This window comes from Nerophis lumbriciformis, linkage group LG36 (genome assembly GCF_033978685.3).
Source record: "Nerophis lumbriciformis linkage group LG36, RoL_Nlum_v2.1, whole genome shotgun sequence".
Classification (NCBI taxonomy): domain Eukaryota; kingdom Metazoa; phylum Chordata; class Actinopteri; order Syngnathiformes; family Syngnathidae; genus Nerophis; species Nerophis lumbriciformis.
The window spans coordinates 24,549,721-24,570,000 of NC_084583.2; positions in this window are offsets into that span (position 1 = coordinate 24,549,721).

The window sequence follows — 20,280 nt, forward strand, 5'->3', positions numbered from 1 at the left end:
CCCAAAACCCAAAGATGAAAAAGTTATTTGGGAGCGCTCCGTATTTTTCATTGTGTACTTGTCTATCAGCGTTGCGTGTGTCAGCTGGTGTGCTCTCAGTACAACAGCCAATCAAATTAGATCTACTTTGTTTTCATCACACAGCATTCATCCAATCAAATTGCAGGACAACCAACGAAGAAGACATGTCCAAACCACACGCCAGTGAACAAAAAATGATACCTAAAATAATTTTGTTTGGGTATAAAAATTACGAGGTGGTCAACACAAAACGGTTTGCAGTATGCAACACATGCGGTTCCAAAATGACTGATGGAGAGGCAACAACTTCCAACTTCGTCCGGCATTTGAAGTTGCACAAAGAACGGTAAGTTTTGAATGTAAGATAACGTTTATTGGCTAAGTAACGTGACTTTTATTTGCTGTGTAGTTAAATCAGTGAGGCTGTAAACTCACTGCTAACGTTATAACGTTATTGCAAACACGGGAATCTGTTGCAGTTCACTACCTTATTCATACTTTTTGTTCAGTGATTTTTTTAAGCAGGGTTACGTTAGTCAATATATCACACGTAACGTTAGACGGCGGTCAGCAGCACCGCGTATTTTAGCCACCTAAAAAAAGACAAAAATAGTAAAATAAAGGTCAGTTAAAATGTATACTATATTATGAATATGTGTACCGTTTTAGCTAGCTTTCTGACATACTGTTGGTTGTTTACCTCAGTGGTCCCCAACCACCGGGCCGCGGCCCGCTACTGGTCCGTGGATCGATTGGTATCGGGGCGCACAAGAAATATATATATATATTTTTTCTTTTTTTAATTAAATCAACATAAAAAACACAAGATACACTTACAAGTAGTGCACCAACCCAAAACAACTCTCTCCCCCCTTTTGTTCTGGGCATTGAACATGAAGACTCTTCCTTCACTGTTCCGAGTGGCCATGAGAGTCTTGGCAGTGCCTGCCTCCAGTGCTCCAGTGGAGCGAGTTTTCAGCCATGGTGACATCATACTACGCCCCCATCGTGCACAAATGACTGACAGACTCTTGGCTAATTTGGTCTTTTGCAAATGCAATGCAGCATAGGGCCCTGACATATAAAAAGTACAACTGTTTTGTTATGTTCACGTATATGTCATGTTTTTTCAATGTTAACACTTTTGTACAAATAAGTACATTTGCACTTTATTTTTCAATGTGTTTGTTCTGTAAAGGAATGAGTTAATGTTTAAAATGACTGGTTAATAGTGCTATTATAAAGTGCAATGTCAGCACAATTTTCTTTCCTGCAATTTAAAATGTACTTGTTTTAATAAATAAATACAGCGTTTGAAAATAATACACAATCTGTGTTAATATATTAGTCTGTGGATAAAAGGACTTGAAAGGACTCGAAACTCAAAATGCAGGACTTAGGACTTGACTTGAGACTTTCCAGTCTTGACTTTGGACTTGACTCGGGGCTTGCCTGTCTTGACTCGGGACTTGACTCGGACTTGAGGGCAAAGACTTGAGACTTACTTGTGACTTGCAAAACAATGACTTGGTCCCACCTCTGTAAATTCAAACCATAACCAACCATGCATCACTATAGCTCTTGTCTCAAAGTAGGTGTACTGTCATCACCTGTCACGTCACGCCGTGACTTATTTGGAGTTTTTCTGTGTTTTCCTGTGTGTAGTGTTTTAGTTCTCGTCTTGCGCTCCTATTTTGTTGCTGATTGTCATGTCATGTACGGATGTACTTTGTGGACGCCGTCTGCTGCTCCACACGCTGTAAGCAGAGGTGGGTAGAGTAGCCAGAAATTGTACTCAAGTAAGAGTACTGTTACTTTAGAGATTTATTACTCAAGTAAAAGTAAGGAGTAGTCACCCAAATGTTTACTTGAGTAAAAGTAAAAAGTATGTTGTGAAAAAACTACTCAAGTACTGAGTAACTGATGAGTAACATACACACTCATATCATATATATATATATATATATATATATATATATATATATACATATACATTGATATATACATACATATACATTGATATATACAGTATATAATTTATATTTATTTATTTTGCCGTTTTTGTTTACATGTTAAAGGTGTTTTAATGAATATACATGCATGTTTAACACATATAGATTCCTTTCTTTCATGAAGACAAGAATATAAGTTGGTGTATTACCTGATTCTGATGACTTGCATTGATTGTAATCAGACAGTAGTGATGATAACGTCCACGTTTTCAAATGGAGGAGAAGAAAAGTTCCTCTTTTCTGTCTAATACCACATGAAAGTGGTGGGTTTTTTGGCATCTTATTTGTCCAGCTTCCATATTCGTTTTTATACACTTTACAAGAAATATATTGGCGTCAAACTCCGTAGCTTGCTAGCTTGTTTGCGCTGGCTTTCGGAGACTCTTGTTTTGAAAGCGCAGGCGCAATGGAGCGGCACTTTTATTGTGAAGACAGGAACGTCCTCATGTGCGGTCAGTCTTTAGGCTTTTGACGGGATGTACGGTTGGAATAAAAAAGTATCTTTTTTCCTTCACACTTTTGATTGATTGATTGGAACTTTTATTATTAGATTGCACAGTACAGTACACATTCCGTACAACTGACCACTAAGTGGTAACACCCCCATAAGTTTTTCAACTTGTTTAAGTCAGGTCATGTGACCACCTGGCTCTGTTTGATTGGTCCAACGTCACCAGTGACTGCATCTGATTGGTGGAACGAAGTGAAACGCCACCAGTGACTGTATTTGTTGAAACGCAGGCACTTTGAAGGTCTGTCTGACAGACCAAAACAAACAAAGCGTGCATTAACAGATCGATAAAAATTAGTTGCGAGTAGCGAGCTGAACGTAGATAAAAGTAGCGGAGTCAAAGTAGCGTTCCTTCTCTATAAATATACTTAAGTAAAAGTAAAAGTGTGTTGCATTAAAACTACTCTTAGAAGTACAATTTATCCCAAAAGTTACTCAAGTAGATGTAACGGAGTAAATGTAGCGCGTTACTACCCACCTCTGGCTGTAAGTCTTTGCTGTCGTCCAGCATTTTGTTTTGGTTTACTTTGCAGCCAGTTCAGTTTTTGTTTAGTTTTGCATAGCTTCAACGCCTTTTCTTAGCGGCACTCGCCTTTTGTTTATTTTTGGTTTAAGCATTAGATGGTAGGTCTTTATTGTCATTGCACAAGTACAACGAAACTTTGTTTTCAGCACAAACCCGTTCAAGAAGAGACAAACAAACAGTGTACAGCGTTACAGAACAGGAACGCTGATGGGTCGCCACAAGGCGCCCCGTAAAAGGTGGGAAAAAGGTAAAAACGCTGGGGAAGGATGAGTAAAAAAACCACAATCTAGACTGGTCTCCTAAGGGGGCCTAGTCTGGAGTGGGAAAACCCTCCATAGCAAAGCATCCATCCATCCATCCATCCATCTTCTTCCGCTTATCCGAGGTCGGGTCGCGGGGGCAGCAGCTTAAGCAGGGAAGCCCAGACTTCCCTCTCCCCAGCCACTTCGTCCAGCTCCTCCCGGGGGATCTCGAGGCGTTCCCAGGCCAGCCGGGAGAGATAGTCTTCCCAACGTGTCCTGGGTCTTCCCCGCGGCCTCCTACCGGTCGGACATGCCTTAAACACCTCCCTAGGGAGGCGTTCGGGTGGCATCCTGACCAGATGCCCGAACCACCTCATCTGGCTCCTCTCCATGTGGAGGAGCAGCGGCTTTACTTTGAGCTCCCCCCGAATGACAGAGCTTCTCACCCTATCTCTAAGGGAGAGCCCCGCCACTCGGCGGAGGAAACTCATTTCGGCCGCTTGTACCCGTGATCTTGTCTTTTCGGTCATAACCCAAAGCTCATGACCATAGGTGAGGATGGGAACGTAGATCGACCGGTAAATCGAGAGCTTTGCCTTCAGGCTCAGCTCATTCTTCACCACAACGGATCGATACAGCGTCCGCATTACTGAAGACGCCGCACCGATCCGCCTGTCGATCTCACGATCCACTCTTCCCCCACTCGTGAACAAGACTCCGAGGTACTTGAACTCCTCCACTTGGGGCAAGATCTCCTCCCCAACCCGGAGATGGCACTCCACCCTTTTCCGGTAGAGAACCATGGACTCGGACTTGGAGGTGCTCATTCCCATCCCAGTCGCTTCACACTCGGCTGCGAACCGATCCAGTGAGAGCTGAAGATCTTGGCCGGAGGAAGCCATCAGGACCACATCATCTGCAAATAGCAGAGACCTAATCCTGCAGCCACCAAACCAGATACCCTCAACGCCCTGACTGCGCCTAGAAATTCTGTCCATAAAGGTTATGAACAGAATCATAGCAAAACACATATACATATTACAACGTACAGCTCGGGATATCTAACAACAGAGGGAAGTGCGAGGTCATGATGGTAGGCCGCAGCTCTCAGGCGCTGACCATCCATTCATCACCCCTATGGGATTTGCGTCGAGGGCGTTGGATTGGGGGTGGGGTATGTGTGTGTGGCGTATATTTTTGTGGTTGCGAGTGTGTGTGTGTAAGCCCGTATTGTGTCTCTGCTTCCGCGGCCTTGGTGTTCTTGCCAGTCAGTCCAAAGTCAACAACAACAGATGTGTGTCCATGAGAGACAAGAAGGGAGTTTGTTGTGTCTTCGCTGCACTGTCCTTCAGGAGAGTCTCCAAGCCAGGGAAACAATCCAAGTTAGAATGTTTTATGCGAGTGAAAATATAATTTGCTTTTCACTCTAAATTGTCTATGACTGGTCCTCAAAAACTGTGGGAAATCACAAGTGTCCACAGTTCTTTCCGCATCATCCAATCCTTTGTTGCAACTTTGAGGTACTTTGAAGACTGCCAGCAACTTCCAATTTGTCGACAAACCAGAGCAACGCTTACTCCAATCAGCAGATGTCCAGTTGTCATAATTCCGAATAGGTAGATATCTTCCCGTCCTCGACAGAAAAGGGTTGCCAGGCACGCGGCACTCCTTCTTCTCCCAAGAGTCCGTCGTGTGTGCAGCAACAACCGCTTTGTCACGACAGCAGGTTCCCCCAAACCCAAGATCTTGTCAATGTTGTTGAGGCCAGTTAATTAGTTCCAATGTTTAGATTTGGAGAGCAGTGCAAAAAGAGGCAACAAGAAAGTTAAGACAAGACAAAGAAGCAAGCAGGAGAGATAAGGGAGAGGGAAGGGGAGCGTCCGCCCTCCATGAGTGCCAGTGAGAAAAAATTAGACACCTTTTTACCTGCACCCTGCCTCCCGCTGTCATGTGCATATTGTGATCATGACAAACCATGTTCCCAACATCCACAAAGCAATTAGCTACCTGCTGCCACCTACTGATATGGAAGATGTTGCGTTTGGACCAGTTGTCCCTCCCAGGGAATTCAAGTCACAAGTCGCTCCCAAGCTCTTTACGACACTTAAAGCTGAGTAGAAAAACCACCAGAGACAGAATAGGTATTTTGTAATATATTTGCAAAGCTTTGTAAATACATTGAGACCAGTCCAGCATAGAACGTTCAATCGCGCCGCCAAGATGGTCTGCCCCCACCGAAAAACCCTCTCCCCTCTTAAGTCTCTCTCTCTCCCACCCTCGCAGTCATGTCCCTCCAGCCAAAACACATGCCCATTGTCCTCCGCACCGGGACATAAGGCTAGATAAAAGAAAGGAGTATCTCTCTTTCTTACATTCCTCACTCAAGGTTAAGCACACAGTATTTGCAGACAACCAAAAGACCACAATTGGAAGAAAAACACTAGCTGTTTTGTAATATGATTATGAAATAAAAGAAGTAACACTTAAATTCGGATATATGTAAATATCTGCCTCCGACAAAGAGTATTACACGGTTACTCTGCCGCGCTCTAGACAGCACAGACACTCAACAACGGCACATTATTTGCGGATTATAATTACTGGTTTTCAAAGGGAGTTTGCCCAACCAGTCTACATGTGCTTTGTGGACTTGGAAAAGGCATTCGACCGTGTACCCCGGGAAGTCCTGTGGAGAGTGCTCAGAGAGTATGGGGTAACGGACTGTCTTATTGTGGCAGTTCGCTCCCTGTATGATCAGTGTCAGAGCTTGGTCCGCATTGCCGGCAGTAAGTCGGACACGTTTCCAGTGAGGGTTGGACTCCGCCAAGGCTGCCCTTTGTCACCGATTCTGTTCATAACCTTTATGGACAGAATTTCTAGGCGCAGTCAAGGCGTTGAGGGGATCTGGTTTGGTGGCTGCAGGATTAGGTCACTGCTATTTGCAGATGATGTGGTCCTGATGGCTTCCTCCGGCCAAGATCTTCAGCTCTCACTGGATCGGTTCGCAGCCGAGTGTGAAGCGACTGGGATGGGAATCAGCACCTCCAAGTCCGAGTCCATGGTTCTCTCCCGGAAAAGGGTCGAGTGCCATCTCCGGGTTGGGGAGGAGATCTTGCCCCAAGTGGAGGAGTTCAAGTACCTCGGAGTCTTGTTCACGAGTGGGGGAAGAGTGGATCGTGAGATCGACAGGCGGATCGGTGCGGCGTCTTCAGTAATGCGGACGCTGTATCGATCCGTTGTGGTGAAGAAGGAGCTGAGCCGGAAGGCAAAGCTCTCGATTTACCGGTCGATCTACGTTCCCATCCTCACCTATGGTCATGAGCTTTGGGTCATGACCGAAAGGACAAGATCACGGGTACAAGCGGCCGAAATGAGTTTCCTCCGCCGAGTGGCGGGGCTCTCCCTTAGAGATAGGGTGAGAAGCTCTGTCATTCGGGAGGAACTCAAAGTAAAGCCGCTGCTCCTCCACATCGAGAGGAGCCAGATGAGGTGGTTCGGGCATCTGGTCAGGATGCCACCCGAACGCCTCCCTAGGAAGGTGTTTCGGCTCGGGATCCCCCGGGAGGAGCTGGACGAAGTGGCTGGGGAGAGGGAAGTCTGGGCTTCCCTGCTTAAGCTGCTGCCCCCGCGACCCGACCTCGGATAAGCGGAAGAAGATGGATGGATGGATGGCTGGTTTGCGAAAAATTATTTTAACCTAATTAGGTGAAATGACATCATCTCCCACGGCACACCATACTAGTGTGGTTGAAGAACACTGTACTAGTTAACCTGGTGGTTTGCCTTCTCCAATATGAATATAAACATTCACCATATGCAACACACAATATGAGTTAACTAAATCACTTCAGCTTTCACTATGCTTTACATGCACTTCCCTGCTGCACTATTTCGTTGTTTTTGTTATCGCTCAATCTTTTGGGATAAAAAGGTGAGGCCTATACCAACATTTGCTGCAGTTCACACTTGATGCCACTTCAGAGGTGTCGTTTTTCGCCAAAGATGTTGGTTTAATTCCAAATTGTACAACTTCTGGGGCAATTCGACTTGAGAGGTTCCACTTGTTCCACCCTTTAAAGAAGGGCACTCGCCTGCCGGCCATGATGCAGCCGCACTTTCAGTCACGCAGGAATAGTTCCCTGCTTTTGAGTTTCTTCGTTCCTTTCTGATGTCTTGCCAGAGTAATCGAGGTAATCGCTGGCAGGACACGAGAGGGAAGCGGAGGAGATCAGAAATAGGGACAGAAGGCCTGCCAGCATATCAGCTCAAAGCTTACATAAGTGAAACTCCCAGCATTTACCTCGCCGTTCTCATGCTCCTCGTCCACGGAAAACCCCTCACTGACTCCTAGGAGTCTTTTTTCCCCATCAAAGCACACGTGTATTTGCCATAGACCAGTAGTTCTTTACCTTGTTGGAGGTACCGAACCCCACCTGTTTCAAATGTGCATTCACCGAACCCTTACTTAGTGAAAATATATAAAATATATATTTTTTAAATTAAAGACAAAGTTGTATGTTTTTTTACTGGTGCACAAAATGAACCGTGCATGAACATCACCTTGTTCCAAGAACAAAACCAACACAGTGCATGAACTCACAACAAATTACTGTCAGGTTCAAACGCCGAACTATGTTTTACACAAGACAAGAAGAAGGAATCAAGCAGAGACAGAGTTGAATTTTACTCATGAGGAGAGACGTATTGGGCTGTACACTCAGTTACAGTTTCCCCCTACGCTCTAAGGTACAGCCCCAAGTGCTCCTCTATTTATTCGGGAGGTCCCTAGTTAACATCACTGAGGCTGCTTCTGAAGGGAGGAGTAATGCAAGCAGCCCCAGTTGACACAATACATGATTATTCAGAATGGAAATGTGCTGACACTCGTGATTTCGCCCTGGCTCTGTTTTTGTCTGCGTTGAGGTACTCGATGTCCGTCCTTGGCAGTCAGCAGGCAGGGTCTGGAAACAAACTGCTGACAACTCGCAAAGCAAGATTACAAGTTGTGCCTTTGCACAGATAGAAAAGTACAACTTCAGCACTATAAAAACTATAGCAACGGTCTTTAAGCATAACAGTTGTGTGATAACTTATAGGTAATTATTCTTTTTTTTACACACCTGCAAACATACTTGCCAACCCTCCCGGAAAATTCTGTATTCTTTACTGTAGACTTCAGAACAGACTCACACACTTGACGTCAGGTGCGCAACACCACGTAAATCGTTGGCCAACCAAAAAGTAACGCCAGGACGCTATAGCCAACATTCACCAGGAGATGGCAACAGACAAACATAGATCACTCTATTACATTCCAGTCTCTCCATGTTTTCTCGCCATGGTAGCATGTGATCCACATGCACTGTGTGCTGTCTCTGTCCCTCTTGATATATATATATATATATATATATATATATATATATATATATATATATATATATATATATATATATATATATATATATATAAAAATATATAATATATATATATATATATATATATATATATATAAGAAAATACTTCACTTTCAGTTAATTCTAGCTATATATATATATATATATATATATATATATATATATATATATATATATATATATATATATATATTTATTTATTTTACTATATATATACATATACAGTATATATATATATATATATATATATATATATATATATATATATATATATATATATATATATATATATATATATATATATATATATGTCTTAATAAGATTATCCAAAAAATAGTGCTCGATACCGTGGTAGAGCGCAATATATGTATGTGTGGGAAAAAAATCACAAGACTGCTTCATCTCTACAGGCCTGTTTCATAAGGGGTTCCCTCAATCATCAGGAGATTTTTTTCCCACACATACACACACATATATATATATATATATATATATATATATATATATATATATATATATATATATATATATATATATATATGAAATACTTGACTTGGTGAATTCTAGCTGTAAATATACTCCTCCCCTCTTAACCACGCCCCTAACCACGCCCCCGCCCCAACCACGCCCCCCGCCCCACCTCCCGAAATCGGAGGTCTCAAGGTTGGCAAGTATGCCTGCAAATCAGATGGAAAATTAAAGGGAATATTGTTTGGGGGTATCCATAATACGCCGATAGGGAGAAGTCTTTATTTACACGATGAGTCGGATGTGTCTTGACCTTCGCCGAACCCCTGAGACCGACTCACCGAACCCCTAGGGTTCGATCGAACCCAGATTAAGAACCACTGCCTCAGACCGTATAGGTAGGTAAATATGGAACTATTCACCTGTTACAACAAAATCATCCATACATCCATTTTCTACCGCTCGTCCCTTTAGGGGTCGCCTATCGCAGCTACACTCGGGCAGAAGGCAAGGTACAAAATACAGGAAAAACACGCACTCTCCAAAAAAAGTAATAAAACAAAAATAAAAAGGTGCCCGGCAAAAAGTGTATACTTAAAAAAAAAAGCAAGACCAGCAACACTCGTGTCCTTCTTATAATTTTGATATAAACTGCACAGGCGCTACCAAACACAGACCGGTTTCGTCATGGTCTTCGTCAGGGTGCAATTTTTTAACAGGAAGTGATCCACTTACCGTATTTTTTCGGAGTATAAGTCGCTCCGGAGTATAAGTCGCACGGGCCGAAAATGCATAATCCATCCATCCATCTTCTTCCGCTTATCCGAGGTCGGGTCGCGAGGGCAGCAGCCTAAGCAGGGAAGCCCAGACTTCCCTCTCCCCAGCCACTTCGTCCAGCTCCTCCCGGGGGATCCCGAGGCGTTCCCAGGCCAGCCGGGAGACATAGTCTTCCCAACGTGTCCTGGGTCTTCCCCGTGGCCTCCTACCGGTCGGACGTGCCCTAAACACCTCCCTAGGGAGGCGTTCGGGTGGCATCCTGACCAGATGCCCGAACCACCTCATCTGGCTCCTCTCCATGTGGAGGAGCAGCGGCTTTACTTTGAGCTCCCCCCGGATGGCAGAGCTTCTCACCCTATCTCTAAGGGAGAGCCCCGCCACCCGGCGGAGGAAACTCATTTCGGCCGCTTGTACCCGTGATCTTGTCCTTTCGGTCATAACCCAAAGCTCATGACCATAGGTGAGGATGGGAACGTAGATCGACCAGTAAATTGAGAGCTTTGCCTTCCGGTTCAGCTCCTTCTTCACCACAACGGATCGATACAGCGTCCGCATTACTGAAGACGCCGCACCGATCCGCCTGTCGATCTCACGATCCACTCTTCCCTCACTCGTGAACAAGACTCCGAGGTACTTGAACTCCTCCACTTGGGGCAGGGTCTCCTCCCCAACCCGGAGATGGCACTCCACCCTTTTCCGGGCGAGAACCATGGACTCGGACTTGGAGGTGCTGATTCTCATCCCAGTCGCTTCACACTCGGCTGCGAACCGATCCTGCAAGAGCTGAAGATCCTGGCCAGATGAAGCCATCAGGACCACATCATCTGCAAAAAAGGAGAGACCTAATCCTGCAGCCACCAAACCGGATCCCCTCAACGCCTTGATTCTGTCCATATAAGTTATGAACAGAATCGGTGACAAAGGGCAGCCTTGGCGGAGTCCAACCCTCACTGGAAACGTGTCCGACTTACTGCCGGCAATGCGGACCAAGCTCTGACACTGATCATACAGGGAGCGGACTGCCACAATCAGACAGTCCGATACCCCATACTCTCTGAGCACTCCCCACAGGACTTCCCGAGGGACACGGTCGAATGCCTTCTCCAAGTCCACAAAGCACATGTAGACTGGTTGGGCAAACTCCCATACACCCTCAAGGACCCTGCCGAGAGTATAGAGCTGGTCCACAGTTCCACGACCAGGACGAAAACCACACTGTTCCTCCTGAATCCGAGGTTCGACTATCCGGCGTAGCCTCCTCTCCAGTACACCTGAATAGACCTTACCGGGAAGGCTGAGGAGTGTGATCCCACGATAGTTAGAACACACCCTCCGGTTCCCCTTCTTAAAGAGAATGCATAATAAAGAAGGAAAAAAACATATATAAGTCGCACTGGAGTATAAGTCGCATTTTTGGGGGAAATGTATTTGATAAAAGCCAACACCAAGAATAGACATTTGAAAGGCAATTTAAAATAAATCAAGAATAGTGAACAACAGGCTGAATAAGTGTACGTTATATGAGGCATAAATAACCAACTGGTATGTTAACGTAACATATTATGGTAAGAGTCATTCAAATAACTATAACATATAGAACATGCTATACGTTTACCAAACAATCTGTCACTCCTAATCGCTAAATCCCATGAAATCTTATACGTCTAGTCTCTTACGTGAATGAGATCAATAATATTATAATGTGTTCATCATTTCACACATAAGTCGCTCCTGAGTATAAGTCGCACCCCCGGCCAAACTATGAAAAAAAACTGAGACTTATAGTCCGAAAAATACGGTATATGCTATAGTATAATTTTATTGTTATAATTTTATTGCATGATTTTTGTATAATTTTTTTGTTATAATTTTATTGCATGATTTTTTAACCCCCCGCGACCCCAAAAGGGACAAGCGGTAGAAAATGGATGGATGGATAGATTTTTGAACCCTTTAATTTAGGTATATATATATATATGAAATACTTGACTTGGTGAATTCTAGCTGTAAATATACTCCTCCCCTCTTAGCCACGCCCCCAACCACGTTCCACGCCTCCAACCACGCCCCCGCCCCACCACGACCACGCCCCCCACCCCCTACCCCCCACCTCCCGAAATCGGAGGTCTCAAGGTTGGCAAGTATGGCTAATGAGCACGCTTTTGCTGACGTCACTTGGCAACAGGCACACACTCACGCACTCTGCTCTCATGAAACATCTCTCAACTGCATGTGCCAGATGTTTGAAAGTAAAGAATGGAGCCAGATGTGGTGGTTCGGGCATCTGGGAGGTGTTTAGGGTGGTGTTTTAGGAGGCCAAGGAGAAGACCCTGGACATGTTGGCCTGTGCTGTATATTTGCATAAAGTATCTGTCATGACTTGGACTGTGGCTTGGTTTGTTCTCCCGTGGTGCAAATGAACTGGACTGGTCAAGGCTTGAAGGTGGGTACATGATTTATTTAAACTATCAAAAAAGGGGCGGAGGTACAAAACTAGACTATAAACACAAAACTTGCACATTGGCAGAAACTATGAACAATTAAACAAAACACTAACTGTGGCTTGATAAACAAAAACTTACTTGGCATGGAACCGGCATGAAAAAAAGAGTAGCAAGGGTCATCAGGGTGTGGAGAGTGTGCAGGAGCATAAATGCGGGGGGTCGTCAGCACGACAAACTGAAAAGAATGAACTTAAATACTATAGACATGATTAGTGAAAGCAGGTGCGTGACTCAAAACGTGAAACAGGTGCGTGACGTGACAGGTGAAAACTAATGGGTTGCTATGGTGACAATCAAGAGTGCACAATGACTCCAAACGTGGAACAGGTGAAACTAATGGGGTAATCATGGAAACAAGACAAGGGAGTGAAAAGACAGAAACTAAAGAGTCCTATAACTAAACAAAACATGACTTAAAACAAAACATGATTACACAGACATGACAGTATCGGATCGGTACCAGCCGGAATTTTACTCGATATCAGATCGGATAGAAAATCAGTGGTAGTGTTGACACCACACGTCAGGATTTTTGAACATCTTTAACATTTCCAATTGTCAGCCTGAATATTTTTCGAACAGATTGGAGAGGCAAAAATTATCCGCCGCTTCCACCACGAGATAATCAGCCAGGATAATCAGATGATCGGAGTAATGACACTGATTCAAGACTTTGGTGGGAATGAGGGAATGGCTCCAGCAGATCACCACAAGTACCGCTTTGATTTTAAAAGAGGCCGAGTTGTGGAAGGTGCACGAAAGAAACGCCTCCGTCTCCGTCCTGCCATGTCCTCGGGGGACAGGCCATACCCTCGTGTGCCACCCTGCCCAGTCGTGTGGACATCTGCCATTCTGACTGGTGTCAGCGCCCGGTGCTCCGCCGCGGCTAATGACTGCTGACACTACGCTGACCGCGGGCGCGCCGCCGCGCTGAGTGGAGGGCATCTCGTTTGCACGGCGCATCTACAAATCACCAGACACATTGACCTATTCTTCTGGCTTTAGCGTCAATGTCAGACCGCGGCCCGACGCTTGTTCGCCGCGGACACCTCCAGATGGACCCCGGCGCCACATTAGGTCGGTCAGCGGGAGGACTTCAAAGAGAGGAATGAGCGCGCTTGGCTAACACAACCACCAGGGGAGCTGTTAAGTCATGTTTTTGTTTAGTTATAGGACTCTTTAGTTTCTGTCTTTTCACTCCCTTGTCTTGTTTCCATGATTACCCCATTAGTTTCACCTGTTCCACGTTTGGACTCATTGTGCACTCTTGTTTGTCACCATAGCAACCATTAGTTTTCACCTGTCACGTCACGCACCTGTTTCACGTTTTGAGTCACGCACCTGCTTTCACTAATCATGTCCATAGTATTTAAGTTCATTCATTTTCTGTTGTTCGTCCTGACGACCTCACAACACATTTATGCTCTGTTCATGCCTGATACTTCTTTTCATGTCAATTCCTCAAGCATCTACAAATCACCAGACACATTGACCTATTCTTCTGGCTTTAGCGTCAATGTCAGACCGCGGCCCGACGCTTGTTCGCCGCGGACACCTCCAGATGGACCCCGGCGCCACATTAGGTCGGTCAGCGGGAGGACTTCAAAGAGAGGAATGAGCGCGCTTGGCTAACACAACCACCAGGGGAGGTGTTAAGTCATGTTTTTGTTTAGTTATAGGACTCTTTAGTTTCTGTCTTTTCACTCCCTTGTCTTGTTTCCATGATTACCCCATTAGTTTCACCTGTTCCACGTTTGGACTCATTGTGCACTCTTGTTTGTCACCATAGCAACCATTAGTTTTCACCTGTCACGTCACGCACCTGTTTCACATTTTGAGTCACGCACCTGCTTTCACTAATCAAGTCCATAGTATTTAAGTTCATTCATTTTCTGTTGTTCGTCCTGACGACCTCACAACACATTTATGCTCTGTTCATGCCTGATACTTCTTTTCATGTCAATTCCTCAAGCATCTACAAATCACCAGACACATTGACCTATTCTTCTGGATTTAGCGTCAATGTCCGACCGCGGCCCGACGCTTGTTCGCCGCGGACACCTCCAGATGGACCCCGGCGCCACATTAGGTCGGTCAGCGGGAGGACTTCAAAGAGAGGAATGAGCGCGCTTGGCTAACACAGCCACCAGGGGAGCTGTTAAGTCATGTTTTTGTTTAGTTATAGGACTCTTTAGTTTCTGTCTTTTCACTCCCTTGTCTTGTTTCCATGATTACCCCATTAGTTTCACCTGTTCCACGTTTGGACTCATTGTGCACTATTGTTTGTCACCATAGCAACCATTAGTTTTCACCTGTCACGTCACGCACCTGTTTCACGTTTTGAGTCACGCACCTGCTTTCACTAATCATGTCCATAGTATTTAAGTTCATTCATTTTCTGTTGTTCGTCCTGACGACCTCACAACACATTTATGCTCTGTTCATGCCTGATACTTCTTTTCATGTCAATTCCTCAAGCATCTACAAATCACCAGACACATTGACCTATTCTTCTGGCTTTAGCGTCAATGTCAGACCGCGGCCCGACGCTTGTTCGCCGCGGACACCTCCAGATGGACCCCGGCGCCACATTAGGTCGGTCAGCGGGAGGACTTCAAAGAGAGGAATGAGCGCGCTTGGCTAACACAGCCACCAGGGGAGCTGTGGAGTTAACCCGTTCAGTGAAGCACCTCTGGGACGACTTCAAACACTCGACTATGCCAGGGGCGCCGGCGGTAAGTGATTACCGCAGCAGCTGCCTACAGTGGTTGCTATGGCGACAGCTCCAAAGAAAAGTCCAGACGTTCAATTGGAGGCTTCTTATTAGCGGTTCTAACTACAAACTTTGGCAGAACTGCCATCAGCAAAAGTTATTGGCAAACTTTGAAGTCGACGCATCATCTGCACATCAGCACATCAAGTCCCGAATTAAACGATGTTGACCGAGCACACTATGGATCCACTGTGTGTTATATATCCTAGACATATTACAATAAAAGTGCTAACTCGGGGGCAGCGCTCGCTCTCCAATGTCTGATTTCATTCCCCCCCTAAGCGCACATTTTGTGCTGAAAGACGCTGCGTGCTTCTATTTCTGTGCACGCTGCAATGAAGGCATGCGCTCTCTGATGGGGAAACTCGTGAGGATGAGTGCTTGCCTACCAAAAAATAAATAAATGACACAGTCAAGACCAAAACACGACCCGCGGGCCACATGCGGAACGTTATGATTTTCAATCCGGCCCGCCGGACGTTCTACATGCTTTTTTCCGACCTTTAACATCAAAACTGTCGCCACCATTATGATGCGCATGTGTGTTTTTAAATGACCGTAAATCTATAGCAGGGTCCCCAAACAAACCAGCATCCAAAATCCAGCCCGCAGGAAGTCCCAAGTTAAAAAAATATATATATATATACAGGTAAAAGCCAGTAAATTAGAATATTTTGAAAAACTTGATTTATTTCAGTAATTGCATTCAAAAGGTGTAACTTGTACATTATATTTATTCATTGCACACAGACTGATGCATTCAAATGTTTATTTCATTCAATTTTGATGATTTGAAGTGGCAACAAATGAAAATCCAAAATTCCGTGTGTCACAAAATTAGAATATTACTTAAGGCTAATACAAAAAAGGGATTTTTAGAAATGTTGGCCAACTGAAAAGTATGAAAATGAAAAATATGAGCATGTACAATACTCAATACTTGGTTGGAGCTCCTTTTGCCTCAATTACTGCGTTAATGCGGCGTGGCATGGAGTCGATGAGTTTCTGGCACTGCTCAGGTGTTATGAGAGCCCAGGTTGCTCTGATAGTGGCCTTCAACTCTTCTGCGTTTTTGGGTCTGGCATTCTGTATCTTCCTTTTCACAATACCCCACAGATTTTCTATGGGGCTAAGGTCAGGGGAGTTGGCGGGCCAATTTAGAACAGAAATACCATGGTCCGTAAACCAGGCACGGGTAGATTTTGCGCTGTGTGCAGGCGCCAAGTCCTGTTGGAACTTGAAATCTCCATCTCCATAGAGCAGGTCAGCAGCAGGAAGCATGAAGTGCTCTAAAACTTGCTGGTAGACGGCTGCGTTGACCCTGGATCTCAGGAAACAGAGTGGACCGACACCAGCAGATGACATGGCACCCCAAACCATCACTGATGGTGGAAACTTTACACTAGACTTCAGGCAACGTGGATCCTGTGCCTCTCCTGTCTTCCTCCAGACTCTGGGACCTCGATTTCCAAAGGAAATGCAAAATTTGCATGGTTGGGTGATGGTTTGGGGTGCCATGTCATCTGCTGGTGTCGGTCCACTCTGTTTCCTGAGATCCAGGGTCAACGCACGGTGCGCCCCCTCCCTTCCCGTATCATGACTCTTTTTGGACGTCACCACATCAAAAAATCAACACAAGATGTCAAAACGGCCAAAACTGTCAGGTGCCCAGGGAAGAAAAAAGAGAAAAGAAGAGGAGGAGAAACGAGAAAAGACAGAGGTAGCAGGTAGGTAACGTTAGCCTACATGAAATTATTTGTCTGTTACAGAATGTGATAGTAACCTGGCTTTTTAGCATTAAGCTAATGTTACATGAGTCGGCAATTGCTAATCAATAAATAGCTAGTTCTGTTTTAACGTCGGGTTAATATTGTGGAGGGGGCTAAATTGTTATGGAAAATAATAATGTAACGTTAGGTAATTACAGTACTCCCACCTTACATTCCTCAGGGACATTTGTATTAGATCTTTTAAGCAGGTGTTTTTTGTTTACATTGTTATTGCCTTCTGGTTTGCCCTGCAGGTAATAGTCACTTTTCCACCCCTTTATATATTAGGTATAGTTGTAAGTAAAAAAAAAAAGGTCAAAGACAAAGCTATTCGGTTTCTTGTGAGTATATACACTTCACTGCCGATGTGGGGGGGGGGGGCGCCACCTAAAATCTTGCCTAGGGCGCCAGATTGGTTAGGGCCGGGCCTGCTGATATATATATATATATATATATATATCCATCCATCCATCCATCCATCTTCTTCCGCTTATCCGAGGTCGGGTCGCGGGGGCAGCAGCCTAAGCAGGGAAGCCCAGACTTCCCTCTCCCCAGCCACTTCGTCCAGCTCTTCCCGGGGGATCCCGAGGCGTTCCCAGGCCAGCCGGGAGACATAGTCTTCCCAACGTGTCCTGGGTCTTCCCCGTGGCCTCCTAACGGTCGGACGTGCCCTAAACACATCCCTAGGGAGGCGTTCGGGTGGCATCCTGACCAGATGCCCGAACCACCTCATCTGGCTCCTCTCCATGTGGAGATTGTGGAAGGGATTGTGCTGAAAATCTTAACTTCCCCTCGGGGTTAGGGTTATTTAAGTATTTCTGATACTGATACTTTATAGCAGATTTTTACAGCTAAATGTGTACATATAATTTATACACACCTTGGCCCTTTTTTCAATGTGGCCCCCGAGTCAAAATATTTGCCCAGCTCTGGTCAAGACAGTGAAAAGAGCAGCGATTCAGCCAAGACTCCCATCGGCTTCAAGACCATCAAGTGCTTTGCAGGCGGGCTTTATATCCGATCATTGTATAGGCATTATAAGAGAAATGGGCCCAGGGCGCGTCTGTACGAGTCCCAGGTATTCCAAGTTATGATTACCTATGGTGAGATAATTCTCAGCTTCATAAAGAGCAAGTGTGCGTACACGCACTTTTTGTATAACGCTGCATGTATGCGCTCGCGCTCCGCCGCCGCCGCCGCACCAAAAGATCCATTTAGAGTGCCTTTGGTCTTTCTTTCCAGGGGGTGAGGAAAGAGAGGCGATGGAACACGATGAGAGTGTTGTGGACTTTAACGCCTCTGGGCCTTTAAGAGATTACTGCCTTATTGCTTTGAGACTTTCCCACTGACATCAATTGTGTAACATCAACAGCTGACCACGCACGCAAACGCAGGCAGCAATAAAGCCAGCCCCGGCGAAACCCGGCGAGTGAAAAGAAACGAGCGCTGGCGGGGAGGAAAGGTCAAAGTGACATGTTTTACACCGAGGGAGCGCCGAGGTCGATGCAGACGCGGGGTAAGTAAATATAGAAGAAAAGGTGTCTGGGAGCGGGGGAGTCAAGCCGAGGCCGAGGACACGCGGACACGGAGAGACCTCGCCGTGTGGCGAGTGGACCCAAATGGTGCGAAAGAAGAAAAAGATGTCGGGCGCAGGAACGGGGGGGAGAAGGAAAGAGAGAGAGGTAGTCCCTCGCCCCCTCAGCTCGGTGACAGTGGAAGAGAGAGAGAGGAGAACCTGCTTGCCGCTGCTCGCCACCCACAGAGCAACAGTAGCCAGGGGAGCCCTGCTCGCCTCCCACTCCACATCCAGAAACAAGCTTTCCACCCACAGCCGGGCTACTTATTACCTCACACACACACACACAAACACACACACACGCGCGCGCGGAGGCTGATTTTTCAATAACAATGGCAAAGAAATTAGAGACATGTTGCCAGCTGCTGTCATAAGGCATGACGGTGTCATGGCTTCTCCATTTTAGCATCATTTATTAGGGCTGAGTTTCACTTTGACACGCTCATTTTCTTCTCATGATCGGTGCAGGTCGGATATGATGGTGCAGTTCTGCTCTGCACCAAACATGACAACACATACATGTATATTATTTATATATTTATATATTAATATATTTATATATTCTTAACATATATATATATATGTATGTATTAATATATATTTATGTATATATTAATATTTATATATATGTATGTATATATATATTTATATATATGTATATATATATATATATATATATATATATATATATATATATATATATATATATATATATATATATATATATATATACATATATATATATATGTATATATATATATGTATATTTTTAATATATATTTATGTGTATATATTAATATTTATATATGTATATATATATATATATATATATATATATATATATATATATATATATATATGTATATATATATATATATATATATATATATATATATATATATATATTAGAGATGCGCGGATAGGCAATTATTTCATCCGCAACCGCATCAGAAAGTCGTCAACCATCCGCAATTCACCCGATCTAACATTTGATCAGAACCGCATCCGCCCGCCATCCGCCCGCCATCCGCCCGCACCCGCCCGTTGTTATATATCTAATATAGACGATGCAAGGCATTAGTGAGGTTATAAAGCTTTTGCCTGTTAAAGAAAGGAGACTGATCCAATGCAGTACAGACATTCGCGTGCCACGCTGTCACGACCCAGACGCACACCAGTGCGCAATCATATGGGAGCCGCGCTGAGCGCACCTCCAAGCGCGTGTCGCTGCCGGCGACGGCCGGGTATATGGGCCCGGCGCTCCAGCGCCATCCATTTTCAGGGCTAGTTGATTCGGCAGGTGGGTTGTTACACACTCCTTAGCGGGTTCCAACTTCCATGGCCACCGTCCTAGCTGCTGTCTATATCAACCAGGGTGAGCCCCACCCCTTTCGTGAGCGCACTGCGCGCGGAGTGACCCCTGTTACGCGCCCCCGGCAACAGGGGTGGCGGGCAGGTAAGCTGCGCGGGCGGAGCGCGCGGAGTGACCCCTGTTACGAGCCCCCGGCCACGGGGGTGGCGGGCAGGTAAGCTGCTTACCTGCTGCGCGTGACGCCGGCCGCGGCGAAGGCGGACGAGGCGGGGTGTCGGTGCGGTGGGCGCGGTGGTGACCCTGGACGTGCGTCGGGCCCTTCTCGCGGATCGCCTCAGCTACGGCTCCCGGTGGGGCCCTCTCGGGGGAAGGGGC